Raw genomic sequence first — 25,299 nt, forward strand, 5'->3', positions numbered from 1 at the left:
CCCCAATGAACGTCAGTCCTCTTGCTGTGGTCACAGTCAGGGCTTTCATGAAGCCCAGCACTGCTGCTTGACCCATAGCTATGGACATAACCATAATAATAAATTAAATCTCCTGGTCATAGGAGAAATACCCCTTTACAGCTGTTACTAGCTTTCAGAGTGAGGGAGGGTCAGGACAAGGTCAATGTTAACTATCCTACTTTAACAGCTGGGGCATGAAGGGGAAGAGGAGCCAGCAACCTCTACTCCTGCCAGGCAAGGATCAACTGTGCTGTTTCTGTCAAGAGGCATTGGAAGATTTTTTTTTTTTTTGGGAGCAGAGGACCTTGCTAAAACCCTGCCCTTAAGGACAGTGTCTTTAGAAACCAGGCTGTCCTGCAATGTCCCAGAGGAGCGTCACTTCAAGGGAAGCAGGGTCTGCAAGTTACTGCTGCCTGGCCCGTGGCTTTTCCTCTGAGTTCTCCCACACAAGGATTGCTGAGGAGCAATCCTGCTTTGCTTAGCAAATCACAGTTCCCATGTGCCCTGTACTCCCACACACAGACCCACCGTGAACTTACAGAACAAGACAACACTGCTGCTCTGAAATCTTTTATCCAGAGCTGAGATTGCCCGACTGCTAACCCTGTTCAGCTCCAAGTAATCCCAGCACTTTGCTTGGCTAGAGGTTGGCTGTACTGGGAATAAATGCCCTTGCTCTTATTGACAAGGGGTAACATCCAAAGAAAACCATTTCCTTTCGTAATGCAGTGTTATTCATAGACCAGCACCACACAAAGTTGCCAGTATGCTGGCAGTCTGCTAAAATCCACAACATGGGCAGAGGAAGTGGCAGTGTAAGCACTACTGGACCGGCTCAAATCTCAGCAGAACTTAACCTGAACCTGCTCCAGCTGACAAACCCCAAACCTACAAGAGCTAAGTGTCAGCACACAGGCTGGAAAACACATATTTTTTGCTTCTGCCTGGAAATTAAAATATGCCGCAGTGATCTTCACTTGAACCTGTCTGTATCCTTTTGTCCTTTGTCTCTTACATTGATCGGTGTTGTGGGTTTTGGAACGTATAAGAAATCCTAGAAGATGTGAGAGGCTCAATCCTGAAGCTTTGAATCTATTTCTAGTGGACTGCCCTGCCCAGTGATGAACAACTTACTATCCATCAAAATCTCTCCTCTTCCTGAATCCTACACTCATCACCAGCAGCATCTTGTAGCAGTTTCTTATGACACTAGGCACAGCATGGGGAAATACTTACTTTTATCATCAAATTGCTACCTTTTCATGCTTTCCTGAATACAGTCCAGTTTCTCTACTGAGAAAATCCCTGTAGAGAAGCATTCATTCTCCCTCTTCTGTGTTGTTGATTTCTTTGTTTTTCACCCCGATGTCCCTCCTCATGTGTCTTCTGAGTTACCTATACCCATCTTAAGGAATCTCTCTATGTGCACCAGGCATTAGCAGGATTACCTGATCAGAGTAGGGATGAACAGCAAACAAAATCTGAAGGTCCCTGTGCTGGAGCTGTGGATCCCAGTTCTGCGTCTCAGACCTGGGAAGCTGTGTCTCGTGAGGAAATTTAGCTCACATTTTATAAATCTCAGGAATTTGCAGAGTGCCATGTTTTCATCTCAGGGAGAAAGATGTCAGACAGCCCCCCACACTGCGTGGTGAAGGAAGCCAACAAGGCAGTTGATTGAACACTTGGGAACATTGGCAAAGTAGATAAATTCGAGCTTTTAAGGAAAGGCCTTCGGGAGCACTAATGTCACATGAGAGCAAGCTAGAAGAGACATCAAGCTCTTAATTATGAGCCTGCACAGCCTAAAACAGCATTAAAGATTAAAGGACCAAGTTTTTATAAGTGTGCTGACCTTGGGTCGAGGTGCAGTTTGGATACATACCCCAGCCTGGAGGAATCAGTGGGGTCTGACCAGTGTCCCTTTCAAAGAACTGGCCTTAGGCAATCATGCCTGCACCCAAGACGAGGGTGCTGACAGCCACAGGTATTGTCCATGCCCTGTATTTATTAGTCTTCTGTGGTTTTGGTAGGTTTTAAATCACAGTCCTGTTAGGCTGAGCTGCTTCCCAGCAAGTGCTTCCCAGAGACGCAGGGGCCTCTCGCCTGTGAGACAGATGATCTGGGGCTGTCTCAGCTCTGACGCGATGAGCTGCAGTGTCTCCCTTGTAAAGTGGGGGTAGTCATCCTGACAAACAGCTCTGTATGTGGGCAGGGAGTGCTCTTAATCACATATGCGGAGTACTTGGAGATCTCGGGATGGGAAGCGGTGCAGAAAAGCATAATGCTTATTATTAGGCAGAAAGGCCAGGAGCAAAAAGGGCAGAGTGATTTTAGACTTCTCCAGGGCCCTGGAGGTATGTGGGACCCAGATTCCAGTCTGGCTTATTACCTCCTTTTTAGGCTTCTTCTTTTATTAGGAACAATTAGATACAAGGAGGAAGGGGACAGATATCATCTTTCCTGTGTACATCCTGCAGAATAATTGCAGAGCTTTCCCAGAGCAATTTTGCATGCTCAGTAAAGGGCATCTTTGAAGCCTATCAAATATCTTATCCCTTGTAGGCATACATATGAAGGCTTGCAGCACACATCTTTATTCCTCCCAAATATTGTGAACAGGGAAGACCACCGAAAGTGCTCAAGGAGAGGAAGAAGAGGCCTTAGAAGTAGTTCCAGGAGATGGATGGGGTTGTGGGATGGCTTCTTAAAGCTGGGACAGGAACATTGCCTCCCGAGGCAGTGGAGAAAAGCAGGAGGTGACTGTGCCTGCAGCACTAACACCCTGGGAGAGTGGGGTGGCTGAGGCTGGAGTTATGAAGGCACTGAGAAACACAAGGACATGTAGAGCACTGCCACTGGCAGGTGACTACCATGGTAAATAGGGGAGGAAAGCCATCCAGGGGCATGGCTGGAGTGAATCCAATCCAGGCTCCTGCCAGCAAGCTGCCTGCTAGGCACGACTTTGATCTCGGACACTAAGGACATCTCCTGGCCTGCTGCTGAAGCAGAGGAAAGTTCCCTGCCAAAAAGCACCTTTACCAATGCTTCATAGGCAAGAAGAAAGGATGCTGGGTACACAGGAGACACAGCCTTGAGCTGTCCAGTACAACCTTGGACACTGCAGGGAAGATGTCATTAGAGAACACAGGCACTAAGCACAAAGCTGTTCCCAAACCATGGAAAGAATATGAATTTAAGGGCTGTACATTGTGGAAGTGTTTTCTCTTTTGCGTACACTTAGCTGCTGTATAGCTCTGTACAGCTCCCTAGGCAACAGTCTTCCCATATGACACTGTAACAAAGCCCAGAGGTGCGGGAACTTCCCTCATTAAAACCCTTGTCGTGGGAGCAAGTGTCCTCAGCCCAAGTGCTTTGCTTTCTATCCTGTGGCTGTTAAAGTGTCTTGCAAGGCAGGCTGAGGCCCTTTGTTGTAAAGGTGGCTGCATCTCAGCTGTGTTCTGTATCAGCTGATTGAATTGCTTTGGGATTGCAGTTTGCCTAGATAATTTCTCCATTATTATTATTATTATTATTACTATTATTATTACTATTATTGTCACTACACTGAAAATGCCAAAGAAGAGCTTTAATTTGATCTCATCAGATTCCTGAAACACCCAATACGACCTGTAAGCTGCACATCTACCTCTGTACATTAACTGCTCTGCGGAGCCCTAATTCAACGCAGACTGGAGTGCCCTGAAAGCAACACCAAAGTCACTCCTGGGAGGGAGGGAGGGAGGCAGGCAGGGTGGGCAGGAATCATAGCCATGGAGCTCCTGGTCTCACACTGGGCAGGCACAGCCTGCGCTCAGTCACTGGCACTCACGCACAGTCTGTATCCCAGGTGTGCCTGCCAACAGAGTTTCCAGGAAACCACGGAGCAGGCACCAACCGAAAGTGATTGAGGCCCCACATCCTGCGGCAGGGCACGGAGAAAAGGGGATTGGCAGCATGCAGGGCTGCAAACAGATGTGACACAGGCTGTCACACACAGCTCTGCCAGTGGCCTCCTCCTGCCCTGTAACCTTCTCTATTGCCTGACACTGAGGTCCCCATAATCTGCTACTGAGGAATCTCATTTTGGAGTAATGATGGCCTTCCTTCTGTGAGGTTCCTATCCTGCTGTCTCTGTGCACCTGTCTCCCAGCTTGTGGAAGTGCTATATGGCCACTCTTCCTAGTCCTCTCTGAGGCTAGTGAGGTCAATGCCTTGCACTTCTGCTGGCTGTCCAGGGGTGAAAGGCGTGAATCTCCCCATCGTTATTTTCCTTTTTGCACCTGATGAGATTTAAGCCGAAGCACAAGTGGGTGATCAAACTCATGTGTGAAGCTGCTGTACCCTGCTACACTCTCCACATACGTGCTTTGCTCAAGGAAGCCTCCTCGGGGTCTAGAAAAGGAGCTGAAAGCACCTGCAGAGGCTGCATCACTCACTCTCCCCCAGTCACTTGCTGAGCTGTGTGGACTTCAAGTTGTTGGACAGGTATTTATAGCTTGTCATTATTGCTCTGCTACGGTGATGCTTGGTGCTGCCCTGCTGATTCCAGCACCCCTTCTCTCCAGCTGCACAGAAATTGCCCCTTGGCAGCTTTCCCTAAGGAGTTACTTAGGAACTGGCTGCTTCTCTCCACATTTGCAGCACCTTGAGGGGTTTCTCTCTGTCATGCACTGGCTGCTGAGCCGCGCCCTCCTTTCCCCTGGCCTGAAGCTGGATGGGTGAGCGGCCGGAGCGGGAGGCCGAAAAAAAAGTACTTTCCAACTCACCTAGCAACATCCACCCCAAACTCTGCTCCAGAAAACCAGCAGGTGCATCCCTCGGTAGACACCCGTGTGCCAGGCAGGGGTAGAAACGGGCAGAACCCTTCTCCAGACCTCCTTCTCTTGCCCTCTCCGAATCCACCTCTCCAGAGTCCCTCACAGGGACGCCCGCTTGGGGTCGGTTCCCAGCGAGGCTGCCTGTGCCTGCACACAAACCCCGTCGCCCTTCTGTAGTTTGTCTTCTCCGGTATTTGTCACCAAGAGGCGCAATAAAACCTCTCCGGGAGCAGCGGCGTTGCCCGGACCCGCGTTTGGGTACCCTTGCCCGGAGATCCCGGCGGCGACATTCCCGGGTAGACGCACACCAGGAATGGGGGCATCTCCCCACAGCTGGAAAATTCCAGCCTGGGAGAGAGATGTCGCTCCTCTGGAAGGTGTCCGGACCGAGGTGTGGGGGGATGCAAGGATAGGGGCTCCCCGTAAAGCACAGAATCGGTTCGGGCGCTGAGCAGGGATGAAGTTCGGGGATGCAGCTGCCGGTCACGGGGCAGGACACCTCTCCAGCGCCCAGCGCCCGGGGACCGCAAGGTCACCGCTGTATCCCTGGCGCTGCTCCCACCCTCAAAGCCCCGGTGTCCGAGCGCGGGGTCTCCCGCTTACCTGGCGAGATGGTCACGGCGGAGACGCCGGGGTGCCGGGCGCGGGGCGGCACCGCGCCGGGGGCTGCCGGGGCAGCATCGCCCGCCGCCGGGCGGAGGCGTGTCCTCCCTGCGCCCTGGGAACGGCACCGGGACCGGCACCGGGACCGGCCCGTCGGCGCTGCCGGCGGATGGCGGCGCCCGCCTTCAGACGGCGCCGGCGATGCGGCTACGCGCGGCGCGGAGCCGATTTAAGGCCACCCCGTGCCGGGGGTGGGGGGAGCGCCGAGGGCCGCCCGCAGCGACTCCTGCGCGCCGCGCATCCCGCGGGGCCACCTTAAGCGGGGAAGGGGCGAGCGCGGAGCCGGCGAGGGGGGAAGGAGCGGCGAGGAGGAGACCCGAGCCGGGAGAAGGGGGAACGGCGAGCGGGGCTGGCCGCGGCCGCAGCGCTGCCCCTGCCGCCCGCAGCGGCGCCGGGCACCCTCGAAGGGGGAGGAGGGTTCCCTGCCCCGGGCCGGCCGCTGCTCTTCCCGCCGAAGGCGAGGGGCGGGATTTTGTCTGCCCGTCCCGAGGGTCTCGCTTTGCTGCTGACCGGGTGCTGGAGTGATTTCTCGGTCTGGCTGCTCTAAGGAAGAGCCACCTGCCGTGGCTACAGCCCGTGCGGGTTGGCTATCGATGAGGCAACCTAGGGGTCACAGCCTGAAGCCAGCGGCCAAAGTGCTTCTGGGATTTAGTCCCCCCGCTTGCTTCTTGATACGCACATCGCCACTGCGTGCCTCAGTTTCCCTGATGTGGGATGATGGTGATGTTGGTGTAACCACTTCCCACTGCAGCAGCCGCTCGGCCATTCCTTGCTTTTGCCACATGAACAGCCACAGCCAATGCTTTGTCTGTCGGCCTCTGCCTCGGAGCAGGTTAAGTGGGAGCAGAAGACTGGCGCGCTTCAGTTTCCCCTGCCTGCCTCCCTTAGGAGCTGTCTCTCGGCCATAATAAAGTCACCACGCTGCTTGAAGTGGGGTGTGAAAAGCAGCTTTTCCTTCAGCCTCCCAGCTGGGGCTGGATGCACAGAGGGCAGAAGTGAGGGCTGTCACACCTCAGCCCTGCTGTAGGAGACTTCTCCTTGCACTGGGCTGCACAGCACAAATCTATCTCTCCCTTGCCCTTCTGAGGCCTGTGACTGCCATGTGCCAGGAGTTTCACCTGAAGAGGTTTCAGCAAACCATGAGGCACAGAGGGTAGCACAGTCCCAGGCTCGGGTAGACACTTGCTGATCGAATTTGGCTTCAGGTAACAACGTTTCTGCCATGGGATGCAAGAAGCAGGGCAAAATATTTTGAGATCCTTGGCTGGCAAGTGTTTTTGGAGAAGAACAAGAGAAGTCTGTCCTCTCAGGTTAGCTGGCAGGTCTTGGTCTCTCTTCTGGAGCAGGCATTGCTGAAAACACCTTGGAAAGAAAGATATCAGGTGACGTTTTACAGCCCAAATGACATGTAAAAAGTTGAACACAGAGGCAAACCCAACACAGGCAAAGCAGCAGGCCAGTGCCATTACCTTTGCTCACCTGCTTCTCCCTTTGCCAAGGGAACATTCCGAGGCGGATGTGTTCAGTACCCAGCAGGACTATGGCCATGCTCATGGCTGTGCAGACCCACTGGCTGTGTCTTTCTGCACCTCTCCCCCAGCCAGAGCAGGGCATGAAGTGCTGCCATTCCCCAAGTGTATTGAGGGCTGGCACTATTCTGTCCTGGCATCCCAGGCTGCTGGGAGGAAGCCATCTATATGTCTGTCCATCCGTCCATCCGTCCATCCATCCATCCATCCATCCATCCTCCCTCAGTGTTGGAAGCATGAAGTCCCCAGGCTGTACGGTCAGCCCAGAAGTGTTCTCATGGATGTGCTCATGGATGGAAGCCAGCATGTGGGTGTCAGGAAATGGCAAGATGCTTCCCCACAGATGGCTCAGCAGAAGCCTGAATTCCTCTTGCACTACGGGCAGAAGCATCACCATGCTCCAAGAATGAGCTGGCCGGGTTGTTCCAGCTCTGCAGCACCTTGATTTTAGGAAAGCCTGCACCAAAGAAATTGATTGCCCACAGCTGAAAGGCGTTGAGTTTTTCAGCATTCCCTGGGATAAGGCAGAGACTTTATCCTCCTGTGGCTGGGGAGAGAGTTTGGGGACGAGATAATGGACTGATTATTAACCACAGGCATCTTGGGTGAGCTGCAGGCAATCCATGGGTGAGCACCCTAACCCTGGGACCTCTCTAGGAGAGGTTGGTTAAGGACTTTGACTTCTGAGGTTCTCTCTGGAGTAGAAAAGCATAAGGAGGAGATCAGATGCAAGGCTGCTGGAAACTCTGGAAGCTCAAACCACTCAGGCTTTGCTTACTCATGCTCCAGGCTCTCCTTTTTTATGTCCACAACCTCTGACATGGCTGTTTGACTGCTACACAGAGAGCGACAGTTTAGTCAGTCTGTCCTATGGTTAGACTGGGGGGGCTGAAGGTCAGCAGTATGGGAAGATGCTTTCCCTCATCTCCCAGTCAGAGCTGGCTCCTGGTAAAAGCTGCACACTTCTGAAATGAGACTCAGTTCTGGGGCAGGTAGGTCTGTGCAGAGATACTTTTCTTGGATAGAGCATCCACAGTAGATTTATTGGAGGGGACAGTGGAATATCCAGTGTGCTACAGTTTTCTTTATCCCTCCTGAAGGCAGTGCCTGGGGCAGTCTATGTTCCCAGCCACATGGCAGTGGAGTTGCTGCCCTGGTAAAACCTTCCTCCTTCCACTGCCCCCACAGCTCTGTCCAGCACAGTTATATGCAGCAATCCACACTGCAGTGCTCTGGGTGGCAGTTCTTCCCTGGCATGCTATAACTTCCTAGGCCATCTGCCCCTCTCTCTGCCCATGCTTCCTCTACTGAAAGTACATGACAGGGAACTCCATGAAACCTCCATCCTGAGGTTGCCACTAAGCTAAGCTCCTTCCCAAGTGATAACTGCTTTGAGATCCTGGGAGAGATGCTGCTGGAGAGAGCTTACTGTTGCAACCTGTGTGCAATTTATTCCTGCAGTTTGCTTTTCTTGCTTTTTCACTGCCATGCCCTAAGGGGCCTGATGCTGTGTCAGCCTTGAGGCAGACCCACAGACCACATCCCTGAATCTTGCAGCAGTAAGTCACAGGAGAGGAAAGACTGTGGAAAATATTCACTGACTCGTGCTGCAAAGGAGGAAGCTGTGCCGCAGCATTGTGAGCCTCCCGAGGTCTTACTCCATCTGGGCTGAGTGGCTGCAGCTGCTCCCTGCTCTCCTGACTCACCCCTCCTGTTGCAGCTCTTAGAAGACATGCATGGTACAGAGTGTGTCTGAGGCACATTACAGGACTGGGGGAGAGAGTTGTTCACGCTTCCCACCCTTCCTACCCTTCCTTTTGATGAGAGATTTGGCTACAGGGTGGCAGGGACCTTGCCGGTGTCCTCTGCTGTGGGAATGTGTGTGATGCTGTGCTGTTGGGACCTTCTGTTAGCAGCTGTGCTGAGAACTTGCCTCTTCAGTGCCCTCAAGGCAGGGGAGAAGCAAGGAGAGCCGTTGCTGGTTCCTGGCTGGCATGGTGTATTTCACAAACAAAAGGTGAGGAAGAGCTGGCAGCAGCCCTGGAGAAAGGCACACAGGGGATGTGGAACTGGGAGGGAAACCTACTGAAAAGGTCAGTCAAGAGTCATGCCCGCACCTGGAATGGCCTGTGAAGCTTTGCTAGGTAGTGGCATCTCTGTAAATACAAATCTCAAAACACTGCACACACATAATAAAGGGAGTTAAACCTTCCCTGTGCACTGGGAAGGTGGCACCCTTTCTGCTGAGAGGGAGTATAAGCCCTGGAGAAGACAAGTAATTTCCTCAAAGTCACCCCTGAAATCCGTATCTGAGGGATGCAATGAGACACCAGTGGTCTTGCCTGCCAAGCCCCTCCCTGGTCAGGCTACAGCTCGATGGTATTTTCAGAGATTTGCTGAGCTGTCTGCTGCCTAATCCACACCTCTGCCCCAGGACAGACTCCCTTCCCACCTCCTTTCCTTGCCAACCTTCTGGATGTGGTTAAACAGTGATGGCAGGGGATGGGGAGGGGTGTCAGGTGCATCTCTTCCAAGGTCCAAAGCTGCAGCAGGGCCTCTCTCTCTCCTCATTGTAAATCTGTCTGAGAATATGTGTGGCAGAACAAGCAGTCCTTGATCTAAAATCTGCCATCCTTTGAAGAACCTGTGCTTCAGCAAAGCAGCCAGCAGTTGCTGCCTGAAGAAGGCTGAAAAGCCACTCTGCAAAGCACTGCAGTTTCATTTCTCTCCCCGTTGAAGCACCAGAACTGTACACTAATCAAGCTATTTCTGCTACAAGCTTGGGAGGAAAGAAAGAGAGATTGTTAGTGTTAATGCTATTTTTAAATACTTTGCAGACTCTTGAATAGGATGATGATGGGGGCCGAGTAAGGACCCAGACAGAGACAGATTGATGTGTGGTAAACACATCTGCTATTCTTCAATTGAAAGGCAGTTTTTTCGGCAGCACAACTCCAAAGGTGCAGCAAGGAGCCGCTGTGAGGACTCTGCTCACAGCCCCTGACAGGGCTTTGGCTTGGTGCTTTCAGTGCTCTCTGCTGCTTCCTTGGCCACCTGTAAGGCAGTGTTCCTGCAGAGAGGCTTAGAGCTTGACCTGGGAATCAGCTTCCAGTTGCACAGCATGTGCCATGCATGCAGGCCAGAGCCCTCACACCCCTTCTGTGTGGGGGAAGCAAATGCCTGCTTCTGCATGTACCTTGTACCCTAGGGATGGGGTCTATCCATGAAAGGCTGGAGAGGGCTGGAGTGACTGCCTTTCCTCAGATCCCCCTGCCCACCAGCTAAAGAAATGCAGAACCAGAGTCTCAGGCTTTGGTCTCACCCCAGCAGGAGAGAATGTTCCCATGTGATGGGGGCAGAACAGGATGGCAGTGGGGAGGTGAGAAGGAGTGTTGTACTGATGGAGAAGTTTAAAGAAATCCAAGCTCAGGTGACAAATTCAGGTTGAATTTTCTCTAATGCCAGTAGCAGGTGAGAAATTTGAGGATATATAACCATCACCTGAAGGCAGCCATCCCTTCTGGTCTCCCTAAACTCCTGAGCTGTTTGGACAGGGGCTTCATGTGTACCCCAAAGATGGCACTTCAGCATCCTGCCCCTCTGGAAAAGTTTTGCACGGGGTAAACATGATTTACCTTTCAATTGATTTATGACCCATTCTTTAATGTCAAGCAGAGAGCTATATCCTGATGGTTGATCTCTACAGAATGGCTTAAAAAAGGAATGCCCTCTCTGTTAAACTGTCAGCTTTAAGAATAATTTCTATGCCATTCTGTCAGTCTCATCTCCATTAAATTCCATAAGGCTTTTCCACAAAGGTAAGTAACTGCTTTTGTAAGAAACTAAATATTAAGTGAGCTATCTGTTGAAAGCACGGATGGATCCTCCATCCCATTACAGTGAATCGATACACAAGTAGTTTTGAAAGCACTGTCATGGACACCCCGATGAGGAGATGTTGACTCTCAACAACCCTGACCACAGCAGATCTCTCTACCCTGCCATTCCTAACAGCCAATATTAATCTCACATCCAGAAGGATGCAAACGGCCCTGCTTTCCACAACCACCCTAACAATAGCGATGTCAAATTCTTTTTCCAAAAGCCGATCATGACATATCCTTTGTCTGCTCCTTCTGGGAGGCAGAGGGAGGCTGGGGGTGGAGAACAGAGGGCAGTTGTCACCCAGCTCCTCGGCTATATGAGAAAGTGGCTTCTGTTTCCGAGCTTCTCTCTGCTCCACATCTTTCATCAACATCAAATTGAACAAGACCTTCTTTTGTACGAGGGGAATGAATGGTCCGCGCAAGGGTCAAATAGCACTGCCTGCCCAGGCTGGGACCTGCCTCACACAGCATGGGCTTGTCCTGGGGACACACAATTGCTGTCAGTTTTATGTGCCCCAAGGGTGGCCTTCCCTCCTGAGCACTGGACACAGCAGGGCAGAGTCCATGCGTCCATCCAGCCACAGAAGGAGGCAAATGTCAGGGCAGTACTGCCCTCTGCAATACCCAGTGCTGCATCCGTGCAACATCTAGTGGCTGGGGAGGGCTTTTCTGCACTTGCTGTCCCCCCACTTGCTGGGTTAGTGCTTGAATGCAAGTCTGAGCATGCTGGCAGTTCGATGTAGTCACCGCTGTGAAGTCCTGTATGAAAGACCTACATGTGGAGGTCAGATAGGAAATTACTCTTGATGTGGTGATGTTCTGATCTGGGTAACAGCTCTAGTTGTGATTTTTGGTCTTTAAATGAGAGGCAGCCACAAATCTCTATGGACTCTCCGAGTCAGCCACATGCTGCCTCCAACACAAGCATGCAAAGTCACCTCATAAATGTGACAGAAGCTTTTGATCATTGTCTGCTAGAACAGAATCTGCCTCCTGCTGTAGGTTATGGGCTCACAGAAAGATGCATGCTGGTCTTTGCTGGTGAACACTTAGATGTGTGTTCATCTGGCCTTCTTGTGCGTATGGGGCCCTCTGACTACGTCAGCTACTGATGCCAGCCTTGCAAGTCTGGGCAGAGCCTTCCCTCTTAGGAGGCCTGAATCTGTTGATGAGAAAGCAGAATTTGCCAAGGCAGAGAAGTACATGGCCTCCAGTTTTCTCTGGAATGTCTTTTCCTCTAAGCCTGCAGGCTTACTTTCAACAAGAACAGCTGCCACTGCTCCAGTGTAATCTTGCTTTGGTTTCTGCTTGGGAGATAGCTTGGACATTACAGATTCAGTGCATTTAACATTCTTTGCTTTCTGGAAATCTCCTGAGCACTGTTCAGGCCAAGGTGATTACAGCTGGGCTGAGTGGAACAGCAAAAAACCCCAAGCCTGAGCCGAATGCCAAGACAGGCTGTTTCTGTGTCAATCAGCAATGGAGAAGTCTGTGTCCATGGGCAAAACCAGGACATGAACAGGACGACAGGCTGCAAATGTGTCTGTAGAAGAGCTATAGACTCTTGGTGATTGCTGTTTTGTGCCACACCAGCAAATAGAAAGGTCACTGTGCTGGGCTCTTTGTTAAAGGCATCTCAACCTCTAAGCTGTCAGTTTTGAGTGCTTGTAATGCTTAGCCAGTTAATAATTTTTGCAACACGAAACTCTATTTCCGTCCTGAAATAGAGTATTGCAAAATGTGCTGGACTAGTGTGACATGACAATGACATAAGAGGGCTCAGAAAGCTTTCAGGCCTCTGGACAATGGATTGTACTCCTGCTGATGGGCTGTCTTTAAGAACAAGAAGCAGTGCCACCTAACCTGAAACAGGTGGAAAGACTCTATGTGCAAAGAAATGGGATGAGCTCATGAGCACTGATATGGAAGTCCCTTCTTCTCCATCCTCCTCCATCTGTTGACCTCCTCTCAGCACTGCAGAGGACACTCTGCGTGGGAGATTCAAACGTTAATTCAGACTTTGGGCTTGCTTGGCTCTCAGCACCTCGCCCACACAAATCCTGCCAATAGTCATTATTGTGATGTCTTCAGAGCTACTTCCAGTGAGAAATATTGGGGGAATAATTATGGGTGGATGTAATGTAATGTGCTGACACCACATGCACCTTGTACCCCACTCTTTATTTTGGTCTCATTTGTGATGAAAGGCCTCCTTGCTATTTCTATGCTTTCCATCTCAGAAGCAGAAAAGTATCAGCTCAGGGACGTGAAATGAACATGAACTGCAAAGGCTCCATGTATGTGGGCATGCATGTGAGTTTGTACCTGTGCTGCACAAGCAATACAGTCAATGATACCTCCTCGAGTAAGTCACAGGTCACCTGTCAAGTGCCTTTGCAAGTCTAATTTTGTCAGACAACACTGATTTTGTCAATAGGGCCTCTATATGCAACATTGTGCTAAGAAGTGCTAATGCTCTCAAAAAGAAAAAGGCTATACATGTACTTTTATATCCTTTAAGGCTTGAATATTCTGGGAAGTTGAGTCGTGTGGCAATAGAATAGCAGTTATTGCTCTAGCTATGTTATTTTAACTCCCTCATGTGCATAATCTGTTCTGGAATAAGAGTAATTACTCCAAAGTAAGAAAATGCTTTTATTCTAGAACAGCATCTCCCTGAGGGTGAATTATACTGAGAGCAGAGTGTGAACTAGTTTCGCCTGCCTTACCAGACTTCGGGATGTGAAAATTGTTTTCTGATCTGCACCAGAATAAAAATCAGATTATTTTGAGATTTTTACCAGTGAAAATAAATCGGAGACATCAGGAAGAGCTCTTTAGCAGCCTACTAATCAGTTTCTGCTGTGGGTGGACGATCCACAGTTTGAGGTCCCTAGACTCTCTGATTCATGGATGGACATTTACTTGGAAATCCTGCTTAGAGAGAAATGTCCTGAAAACACTTCACTGCAATAAGTGCGTGTTCTGACTCCTATTGTCATCTTTGTTTTTAAATTTGAAGTGTCCTTGTCCTTGAGAAAAGTTTCATCTTTGATAAAATCAGTTGGTATTTTCCTATGAAACACTGGTTTGTTAAAAAATTCATGACCAGCCTTAGTAGTATTAGCATAGATTTAATGGTATAATTATCTAACTATAGTTATGCTGGTCAGTTCCCTGAGGTACTGAAGCTCTAAGCTCATTTTTTCGTGTGCGTGCGAGCTCAAATGATAACGCAAGCCAAGTAATCCTCTCCCCTGAACATGGGCATCTCATCTCTTCCCTGAAACTACCCTTGCTAGTGGTGCCCAGTAGCACTTACCTGATCCTGCCATGCAGCCCTTCCTGGGCTCCCCACACATCTCTCCTGAGGCTCCCTCAGAGCCTCACCTTCCTAACAAGCCAAATCCCCAGCAATTGCATCCCTTACCCTCCTGCTCTGCCTTTGCAGCATTGCCAGCACCCAGGACTGCTCTCAGGCTGGTGACCTTGAAGCAGCAAACTCTGATATCTCCTCACCAGCCCTGCCCGCCCTCCAGCTTGCCTTTGCCTTCCCAGTGCATCCTCCCCCTGCACGGGCTCACTTGGAGCTTGTTGAAGCATCTGCTGCCCTCTCATTTGGAGTCTCAGTGAACGCTGCTGCCCTCAGCTAACTGTCAGTATTTGTCATGACATCCCATTAGCACAATCCCCACTAATGACTGTGAAAGACGCATCCATTTCCATTTTCTAAAGGGCTTCCACTGGCTGGAATCCAGCTGCAGGGTGAGGTTGGGGAGGGTAGCAGGGGGACAAATCTTCGTGTTGACAGAGCAAAGCACACATATCATTACCAAGTGCTCTTCCCTCCAGCGGCTCAGCAGCTGTCAGGGGCGAGTGAGGGATTCCTCTCTTTGCAGCTGAGCACTTGGTTGGAGCACTGCAAGGTGTGAGCCGGCCGGGGGAGAGGGGGAATTGCCTCCCTTTTGCCATCTGTGTGGACAGAACAGTTCTCCAGTTAGACAGACTGCAATTGTCCAAAGCTGCCATTTCTCTCTGAAGTGTGTGTTGAGAGTTAAATCTGCAGTCGCATGCCCAGCGTGGAAGAGCCAGGAGACAGGATGCAAAAAGTTAGTCGGCAGTAGGGTGGGGAGAGGGGGCAGGATTGGGGAAATCATGATGCAGCCTCTCCCTACCCTACACAGCACACAGTTCACCTGGTGTGCAGGTCTCAGCTCCTGGGGGCTATGTCTATAAGGTCTCTGATTTTCCCTCCCCAGATGGCCCCAGTGAGGAAGAATTCTCTTCTCCCATATATCCAGCACCCTTATTCACTGGTTTCCAACATCTGCTTAATTCAAATCCTGTGATCCTGATCCTGTGTCCCTCTTGTCTGACTGAATTGGACTTTACTGCAAAGGAGCTGAGCTACTTCATTATCAGTCTTGTGTAGAGAGAGGAAATGGGTCTATGGGAGATGCTTGTAGCTCTTGCTGTGTCACTCTAGGTAGACATAAGTCAGTTCTGTTGCAGTGAGACCAAAAAATAAGGGTCACAAGAAATCAGGTTTGTATTCTGAGCCCAAACCTGATGCCTTGCAGCAATCCCTGGTGGCTGCTTTGGTTCAGGTGAAGGCAGAAGAGCATATGGCAGGCAGAAGCCCAAGGCAATCAAGCATAGTCATGCGGTTCCCTTCTTAGGACTTGACACCATTTTCTCCTCGTCCCTCTCACATCCTGACTCCAAAACCTCCCACCCTCTGCTGGCACAGATCACTCTCTGCTACCCAGCACAGAAGCCTCCATACAAATGAAAAGGAGAGAGCTTCCTTCTCTGTCTGCAGGAACCTTTTTCACAACCTAGTGTACCTTTGGCCATAAAACTTACCTGATGTTGAGTTGGAAATATCCTCTTTTGCTCCTACTTATTCCAGCTTGCCTTCTGCCTCCCTAGCAACCTTGCCCTTTAGCTATTGATGAATAGCTGTGTTTGCTTTTGGTCATCAATTATCCCACAGATATAGATTTAACTTCTGTAATACTTGCTGTAAATTTGACCTTCTAGCCCTCTGACTGGTCTCATAATTTTTCTCTGATCTCCAGTTCCAGAAATTGCCAGAAGTGCTGCAAGAAAACAGCTGATGTAAACTCTTGCCAGTCAGATTTCCCCCCCATCTTCCTTAGCTGCCCAAAGCAACAAGGACCATTTCCAGTACATTTTTTATATTAAAACCTTCTGTTTAATTGGTGCTTCCTCTCCCTAGGACCTATGCTGTTACCAGAAACATTTCACATATCTTCTATTTGCTGAGTATGTGCTAGCAATATTTTAGCCTTGACTTTTTAAAATGAATCCCATCTGGACGTTTCTTGCTGAGGTTTCCAATCTCTCTTGCTCTGTTCCTTGTTTGCTTTGGTCTTCATTATTTCATCCCCAAGGATCCACAAAAATTTTCTATAGTCCTCCTTTGATGTCTATCCTTGTCTCACTGCCTGTATACTCTCCTTTTGCATTTTAATTCATGGAGAAGTTCCTTGCTTATCCAAATGGGCCTTATGCTGAAATATCCAGTCTTCCTGCTGAACAAGACTGTTTGTTCCTAAGCTCTCAATAATTTTGTTTTAAGAATCAGTCAGCCCCCCTCATTATCTTAGCCCTTCATGGCAGCTTCTCATATGATTCTGCCTAGAAAGTCTCTAAAAAAGTCAAAGTTTGCTCTGTGAAAATCCAGAGTATTAACTGCTGTTTATCTTCCCAAATATTCCCTAGATCTTAAACTCAATGATTGTGTGGTTATTGTGGTCCAAGTGACTTTCTGTGACAACATTCACCACCATTACACCCTGTTTGAGAGCAGGAAGAGCATTGCTTTATCCCTGTAGTGTTTTGAGGTTCCTGTGACACACCTGGGTTTCCAGTTGCCCTCCAGCAGATGTCTGGATGGTTGATATTCCCTGTGAGGATCAAGGCCTGCACTAAGGAGATTTCTGTTACCTGTTTTTAAAAAGCCTCATTTACCTCCTCCTCATGGTCAAGGGGTTTGTGGTGGAGCCCCAATGCAACCTCCTCATGTTGTTTTCTCTGCCCCTGCCTGTCCTTCCTAAAAACCATCTGTGACCTCCAGTTATGAGTAACATCCTACCATGCTTCTGTGATCCCACAGGATCCCTCCTTGCTCCCTGCAGTCTGAAAGACAGAGAGAAAGCTGGATGTAGTTATACACAGTCCCTTCATGTGACTTCCCTTTGGGTGAGAAACCTCTTGCACCCTGTTGGTTCCCAGCCATGTTCCCTTACCTTGTGATTGTCAGTTCTGTGGCACACTGGTTCCTCCCCTGCTGCAGTCTGGAAAACTCTTTTGCCTGGTGAGCAGAAGGAAGGGTTTTCTGAGGCATGACAGTGGAAAAAAGCTAAAACAAGCACAGAAAGATAGATACTGAGAGGCTCAGATTCAGAATGGGTATAAAAATAATAAATAGGCCTTAACAATAAAACATTTTACAGCCACAACCCGTTTTTCACTAAGAAGATGGGTATTGCACATCATATGCTGTGACAGGGTGGTCTCGCTAAAAGCAAAATGATGTGTGATGTGAGTGAGAGATTCATGGCACATTGGAGACTGTCTTGTCTTGCTTGTCTGGCTGAGCTTTGTGTGAAACTGATATGCTCTGATTATCTGTGATAATATGACCTGATGGCCAGAGGGAGCTCCACTACACATCACTACAGCAGAAAGAGCTGTGCAAAGCTTGGTTAAACATTTCTGAGTTGGCTGAGAAACTCTGATGGAATAGAGGACTACTTCCAGTCTTTCCTCCCCCCAAGAAAAGCCATTTGAATGTCTTTTGATCATCACTGTACAGAAAAATTAGTCAAGAGGATGAATCAGGCTCTAAGAAGAAATGTAAGCAGGTGAATGGAGCTCAGGTGATTTTTGTCCTACATTTTGTGTGCCCGGTGGGAGGTTGCACATGATTCAGCAGGACCTTCTCCATTTGATGTATTGAATGGCAGCCAGCCTAAAGCCTTCTGGACTCCAGTCCAAAGCTAAACCCCAAACACTTCCATCACAGTTTAGTGATAAGACGGAGGAGCGTAAGGAAAAATCCCAGACAAAAAAAAAGCAAGTCAGGCTGGCTGATAAAACTAATCAGGCTGGCAGTGAGGAAGAGCTTTATTGTTACTACCTGCAACTGAAGATAAACTACAGGCAAAATGGCAAGAGCTGTTTGGGCTGAGCAGGGAGAGAGGAGGTGAAGATTACGGGATGGAGCAGTCTGAGGAGAATCTTTGAAGGTGATTTACTATGTCTCTGGCCTGAATGAAATCCCAGGAAGCTCTGAACTGCACTTCAGATGTGGAAAAAAAAGGACCTTTCTTTTTTATTTTTTTGTGGTAGAAGCACACAGTTGTGGAGGGAACAGAGGATATATCTCCAAAGGGACAGCTAGCAGGAAGAGCTCACAGCTTCAGCAAGTTTGTCAACATATTTGTACATAGGCAAAGGCAATGCAGGCCAATGCATGATATCAAAAAGACATGCTGCTTCCCACAAACAATCCTCTAAGCCTTGGGTGAAGGAAAGAAGCAGCACAGCTGTTGGTGTCCACAGTGAACCAAATCACTGCCTTTGCTGTCTCTTCATAGCACTGGGTGCTTCCCTAGAGCTTCTGCCTTGAAGCACCAGCTACCCTCTGCTGCACTGAGGTGGTCTGCTAGATGTGCAAAACAGAAGATGCGTGGCCATACTAGACCTTGCCAGCATGTATGGCTGATTGCCCTGGAGCAGGGATGCAAATGCAAATCTGCTTTGCCACCTCTGCAAGATTATACAAATGTCTGGAGTCTTGGGGCCACAGGCAGCCTTCTAGCATCTCACAGATTTATTTCTACAGCTCCAAGTGGAGGATATGGCAGCCTGAAGAACATAATCTCTTACAGAACTGACTGCAGCAATGTTCAAAAACTAAATAGTCAAAGTGGGGATAACTATCAGCAACTTTCTTCTTTACCTTCCCTGCTAAGCATACACTGACTGGTTCAGAGAGTTGATACTTAAAGTATCTTAAGGACACTGGGAAAATCAAAACCAAGTAGTTTCTAAAGTTGGAGTTGTAGGGGAAGTGCTGAATTACTAGCTTCAAAAAGCAAGACAATTTTAGGGGTAGAAGATTATTATCAGATGTCTATTTTTGAATTTTTGCTTATTACCATGTTCCCTGACCAATTTGCTGGGAAAAAAAAAAGGGAGCCAAAAATAAGAGAAGTAAATTAGATGGAAGAATGTCAATGCACCTTTGATGCAATAACAGAAGCCCTGAGATGAGAGTCAATGTTGATAAGCTCTGACTTTAGGAGACCATTTATAGCACAAATGTATATGACCAAAATAGGACTGGTCGCAGTAGCCAAAAGAAGGACATGAAGAACTGTGTATTTTATATAAGGAAGAAAATTTGCCCTTGGGAGCCACGGTACAGTACTGTAGAGAGGCTGCCTGGCACTAACACAGTTCTGCAGAGCTTTCAGGTCTGTGCTTGTTGCAGTGAGGGGCCAGCATCCTCTGGCTTGCTTAAATACACAGAGAGACAAGGATACACAGGGAGACAAGAATACACACAGAGCAAGGTGCCACTTGGTTTCACAATCCTGAGGTGAAAAAAGCCCTAAAAAGCCATATTTAAAAAATGGTTAATCCAGGGGAGGATGTAATCCATGCGTATGGGGAGTGTGCACTGTGCAGAGCAAGGGAGGCAGGACTGTTTGTCCAGAGTTGCAGAGGGCTTTTGCTTCCCCAAAAATGTGTAATGGTTCTGCCGAGGAGCTGCTGGGTTAATCGTGCTGGCAGGCAGCCTGATAAAAGAAATCTAATTGCTCACAGGCTCCTGTGTAGCCAGCAGTGAGAGAGAGAGAGGAGGAAGTGCTAGCTCTGGGGTGGGAAAATGTTTGTGTTGCTTTCATGAGGAAATTAAAAAACCTGGAAAGCTATTCTGATTTATTATTGAGATAAAGCTGATCACCGTTCCTCAGGAAAAATATAATCCTGTGATTGCATGAAGCCAGATCTCACACCAGAATCTGCCAAACACTACACACAAACACACGCCTAATTGCTCAACACCAGCAATGATTTTTTGCTCGCAGTAGTAAGTTTAGACCCCCTCATCTTCCCCCTGGCTAGGTCCCAACCATCAGCCCTCACTCACACAGGAAAACAAGCTCAGCAAAGGGAGTGGTTTGCCTGGGGGTCAGGCACTGAGTCAGCCTCAGAGCTGAACCAGAGAATGCGTGACTTTCCAGATGCCTGCCCAGACCTCTGGCTGTATTTCCTCCCCAAACCTGCCCCCAGGCCCTGGGTGGGATTTCTCTGCTCAGTGAGGTAATGCACTGTGCGTTAGCAGAGAGGAGCTGCAGAGGGTCACTCATGCTGACAGGACACTGCTTCACCTGAAGGATGCCAGAATTTCCCCTTTCCTGCATTGATCTTCTCCTAAATGACTCGGGAAAGAAAGGGCCATGGAGGAAATGTTGACTACTAGGCTGGCAGCCTTGATGCAAATGTCCAAAGCGGCCAGGTCTGGGTGACATTAATCCTTTCAATGAAAGGTTGTGGCAATAAATCTGTGTAAGGGGCGGTGAGGTCTGATGCATGAAGACAGTTTAAAACAACTAGAGATGTGTACTGTAGCTTGTCTGAACGATTCACACCTGCCAAGTGACACCCACACATTTTATTGTGCCTGTCAGTCTGCCCAAGCCCAGAAGGGAGGAAAAAAGCTGGGTTTTTTTTGTTTTTTTTTCTCCTCACTGCTCCTGTTACTGCCCTTCTGGGCATTTGCAAGGCAGGTAACCTCCCTTCTCCCACTGACCCATTTGCTGAGGTGTCTCTCATGCTGAGCTACTGCATCCTGAAAAAAGGGAGCCAATCAGGTACAGCTCTTTGAAAAGGGCCTCTGTGAAGGGTAGCAGACATGCAGTGAGGAGCCATTGTGCCAGGGCTTCCCCGGGGCAGAGTAGAGGGAAATGTTATCTTCAAGAAGCGGTACACAAAGATCACAGCTTTTTATAGCTCTGACCTCTTCAGACCAAAACTCCAGGCCAGAAAAATCATTCTTTTTCCAAGCCTCATGATTTGTGTCTGACTGCAGGTCCTGCAGCATTGATGCCTGTCTGAACACAAGCCATGGCTGTGGCATGAAGGACTGATCTTCCCCAATCTCTCCTGCCTCCTGGGGCAGAAAGACAGTGAGGGCTTAAAAGAGGCATATTCTTCCTCTGCCCCTTGTTTCTTACTTCCTCACATCCTATCATCTCACAGGAAGAAGGTGAGAGACAAATTGAGAATGCATCTACCTTCCCTCCTGCCCCACCCCTCCCTCCAAGCACAGAAAAATGCAAAGAGAACAAATTGTGCCCTGAGTTACCTTTACCAAGCCCGTTTAGGGTTGGGAAGGGAAATAGGCTATTGCTAATGCCACCTTGAGATGCAGAGTTTCAGAAAGGACAGAGAAGAGCTCAGCCAGGAGCTGCAGGAGCAGATCTGGAATAATGAGGTTGCTCTGAAGATGAAGGACTCCAAAACATCTGCAGAAAAGACAAGGGTGCATACACGTGTTTTGGGGGTACAAGCATTAATTGAATGAGGCCTAAAGGGGAAAGCTGGGAAATCTTCATCTTCAACAGGACCCAAATCACTTTGGCTTTATGCATCTTGAGACAACAAGTGTAAGGTCTTTTTTAATTCCCCCTGCCACATATATGTGGATGCAGACAGTGAGGGAATGTCCCTCTGCATGTGTGTGTGTCTGTGTTAGAAAGAGGGAGTAAAAAATGCACAGTCATCTTCTTTGCTTGGTGCAAGGTATGTGGGATCTGACTCAGCATTTGGGGTTAGGCACTCCACCAGAGCAAGAAGTAACTGAAGACAAAAGTTGGAAGATGACACAGTTGCAGGGAATCTGAACATAAGATGTATTCCTAAATACTGTTCCTCTGGCTCTCTGACTGACAGCAGGTTGTGCTCCATCTAAAACCAGGGCAGCTCAGAGAGGTCTGGCAGGAAGACAAGAGGGGCTGGTCCAGCAGCCTGGCTTAGCACTATATCATTTAAACAGAACTCTGGCTTCAATTCTTCCTGGGAGATTTCAGGCATCTGATTTAACATACTAAATAAGTTATCAAATATTAATACAAAATATTACCTCTACCTCAGGGACTCAAAAGCTGTTCCTGCCATAAACTCAAGGCTTTCATTAAATAGGCTGGGGCTGCAGCTGTATTGTTCTTATAGAAACAGATCACTGTTTCTGTGTCAGGGCATTGCTGTGGTAGAGCTATGAGAGAAGGAATATGAGAGAAAACAGTATGGAGCAAAAGAGATGATGGAAGAAGAGATACAGGGAAAATTGGAAAGTAGCAGCTGGGGAAAGAAGGATCAAAGAAAGGAATGAAGGTGTATTGATGATGGGGAGGAGAAAAGAGGCAAGAGAATGGGAAAAATATGTGGCAATTATGTGGCAAAGGAAAGAGAAGGAGAAAAGCTTGTTTCTGATTCACTAGGCTAAGGCATGGTCCTGAGGGGACCAAGGAACTATTCGGGAAATTCTGGGAAACGGCATATGATTAATAATTAGCTGCAAGATGGAGTTGAATTTTTTTTCCTTTTGGCTTTTCCCATTCTTTTCCCTTTGCTCAGACACAAGGAGAAGTTCACCAGATCGACCTTCAGGAGGCAGCCCCTGGGCTGGCAGCAGAGAAACAATACCCAGGCATTCATACCTCAGACAGGAGGTGAGGTGCAGTGGTGGCCTCTGGCAAGTGGAAACCAGCATATCCAGCACATGGTCTGTCAGTGGTGGAGGTACCTTATAAATCTGCACAATTCCTACTCTCCTATCATCTGGGCTATGCAGCCAGTCTGACTTGATGACTAAAACAGCCCTCAACTGCTTTGGAGATATTATCAGTGCTGTTTTGTCCTGTGAATGAAAGATCTGTCCTGGCTCTGCAGCTGCCTTTAGGTGGTCCTGCCTTGTACAAATTCTTTCTCTGCTATGCCACAGCACAACACAATACTAGCAAGTAATGCCAGAGGGTTTTAGCAAAATGAAGTCTTCCAAATGAGAGAAATTCAAATGAGGGAGTTCAACACCCTCCACAATGCTATGCCACAGACAATCTTGTGCTTTTGTTGTGCTGATTTTTAGGGATTGCTACCCAAACATCTAAAGGCAACAGTAGAGAAGGCAGATGAAGGAACAGCACAGTGTTAGGTTTAATTTTTCAAGGTCCCCATCTGCTTCCACAGTGGATGGTCAGTAGAGGGGAATAACACATTTGCAGGTTGCAGAAAAGGACTCCCTTTCTATTTTTTTTGAGATTAGATTTTCACAGCGTGGCTCATTTGACCAGTTGAACGCAAATGCAGTTCCTGGGTCTGCCACGTTTCAGGCTAAAAGGAATCACAGTTTGATCAAGCAGTCTGACCTTCTGTGCACTGCAGGTCTTTCATATTCTTATTCCATTGCCACTGTAATGGCAGGAAGAACTTGTGTTTCATGAAAGCATCTTATTTTAGGTAAGCATTTAGTCTTGATTCAAGGAGAACAGGGGATGTGACGTCCACATCTTATGCCAGTGCTGTTTCCTGGCTGACCATCCTCTCTGTTGAAATTCGTGCTTTGCCTCCAGCCCAAATTTGCCTCCAGTCCAGCTTCCAGCCAGTGATTCCTGCACTATTTCTTGTCTGTTAGGTTACAGAAACCCCTCTAGTAGCTGGCATTTTCTCCCCCGTGGAGGCACTTGTAAGGTGCAATCAAATCACTTCTCTGTCTTGGTTTTGCTAAACTAAACACCGAGATTCTCATTGTGAGGCACTTTCTCTAGCCCTCTAAAGATTTTAGTTGCTATTTGCTTTTCTCTTTGATTTTTGAGCATCCTTTAAAGGATGGACGCCAGAGCTGAATGTAGTATTCTCGACTTAGTCTGATTAATGAGGGGAGACCTCATTGCAGTATACAGCTTCCTTGTGAGGGGAAGTGGAGACACAGGTACTGATCTATTCTCTCTGGCAACCAGGACATGAGGCAATGGAGTGAAGTTGTATCAGGGGAGGTTTAGTTTGGATACTAGAAGAAGGTTCTTCACCCAGAGAGTGATTGGGCACTGGAACAGGCTCCCCAGGGAAGTGATCACAGCACCAAGCCTGACAGAGTTCAACAAGTGTTTGGACAACATTCTCAGGAACATGGTGTGACTCTTGGGGTATCCTGTGCAGGGCCAGGAGTTGGACTCCATGATCCTTGTGGGTGCCTTTCAACTCAGTATATCCTGTGATTGCGTAATACTCTCATGCAAACATAAAATAACCTCTCTACAACTGAGAAGTAAGAAACATTTTTTTTCTGCATCGAAGGCTCTTATTATCTCTCTTTGTCAAACAGTGGTACAAGATGATCACTGCTTGTCTGGCTTTGCCTCTAGATCCTCTTCAGAGTCGATGCGTCACAAGACACTTGTGGCAGGAATAGCTTGGGCTCTTTCTTAGGTTTTCATTGAACCATGTCAAAATGCACTTTGTCTCTAAGCATCCACTTGCTATTGAATGCAATTCAGGGTCCATGACTGCTTTTTCCCTTATATTTACTACTCTGCCAAACTTTATTTCTCTATAAACTTTACTGGCTGTGATTTTTTATTTACTTCCAGATCATTAGGCATCAGGCCCATTTCTGATTGTGGAGCTGTGTCAGACACTGTCCCCATTTGAAAAGCTGTTCTTCCCGACAACTCTTTTTAAAGGACTTACAGCTGTTTATTCTTAACCCATTTATGATGTGCTTTATGGATGTTGTAAAATCATCACAGGTCTGTTTTTTAATTAGAATATCATGTACTGCTAAGTAAAGAGAAACCTGTGTGCTTATCTTCTTCAGCTAAACTTGTGAGTCCAAGAAAATCACAACAGGTTTGCCACGTTGATTGGCATTAATTATATTTCTGCTCATTACTTTGTCAGCAGCGGACATCTGACCATCTGACCTACCATTACTTGGAACAAGCTTCTTGCATTTTTTTGCTACATTAACACAGCATTAGAGTTCTCTCAGTCTTCTGAGATTTCCCCTCTATGCCAAGATTTGTTTACTGTAGATTACTGACTCTAATCAATAGGTGACACAGTGATCTCCTTTGGACTCTTGGGTAAAAGTCATTCAGATCTGGAAACATTAAAATATCTAACCTTAGCAGGTGATGTTTAATAGCTTAAGACACTAATGGACTGGAAAGCACTTCTTCATCCTCTTACAATGTCACTGTGTTTTTTTAAATACAGACCAGAAGAAGTGCTTTAGTCAGTCTCCTTCTTTCCAATATATAATAAAACATTATCTCCTTTAGT

The 25,299-nt window shown here is 48.2% G+C and overlaps 1 protein-coding gene across 1 annotated transcript in view; it reads right to left on the reverse strand.

Moving 5' to 3' along the window:
• The window catches only part of LOC146445267 (galactosylgalactosylxylosylprotein 3-beta-glucuronosyltransferase 1-like), a 29,670-nt gene extending 23,650 nt beyond the window's left edge, over positions 1-6,020 (reverse strand). The window contains exon 1 of the mRNA XM_085070616.1: positions 5,442-6,020. The gene's annotated coding sequence lies outside the window, so the exon portion shown is untranslated. The remainder of the gene's footprint in view (positions 1-5,441) is intronic.
• Positions 6,021-25,299: the final 19,279 nt, after the last annotated feature.

This window comes from Lichenostomus cassidix, chromosome 1 (genome assembly GCF_008360975.1).
Source record: "Lichenostomus cassidix isolate B80296 chromosome 1, HeHo_3.0, whole genome shotgun sequence".
Taxonomy (NCBI): domain Eukaryota; kingdom Metazoa; phylum Chordata; class Aves; order Passeriformes; family Meliphagidae; genus Lichenostomus; species Lichenostomus cassidix.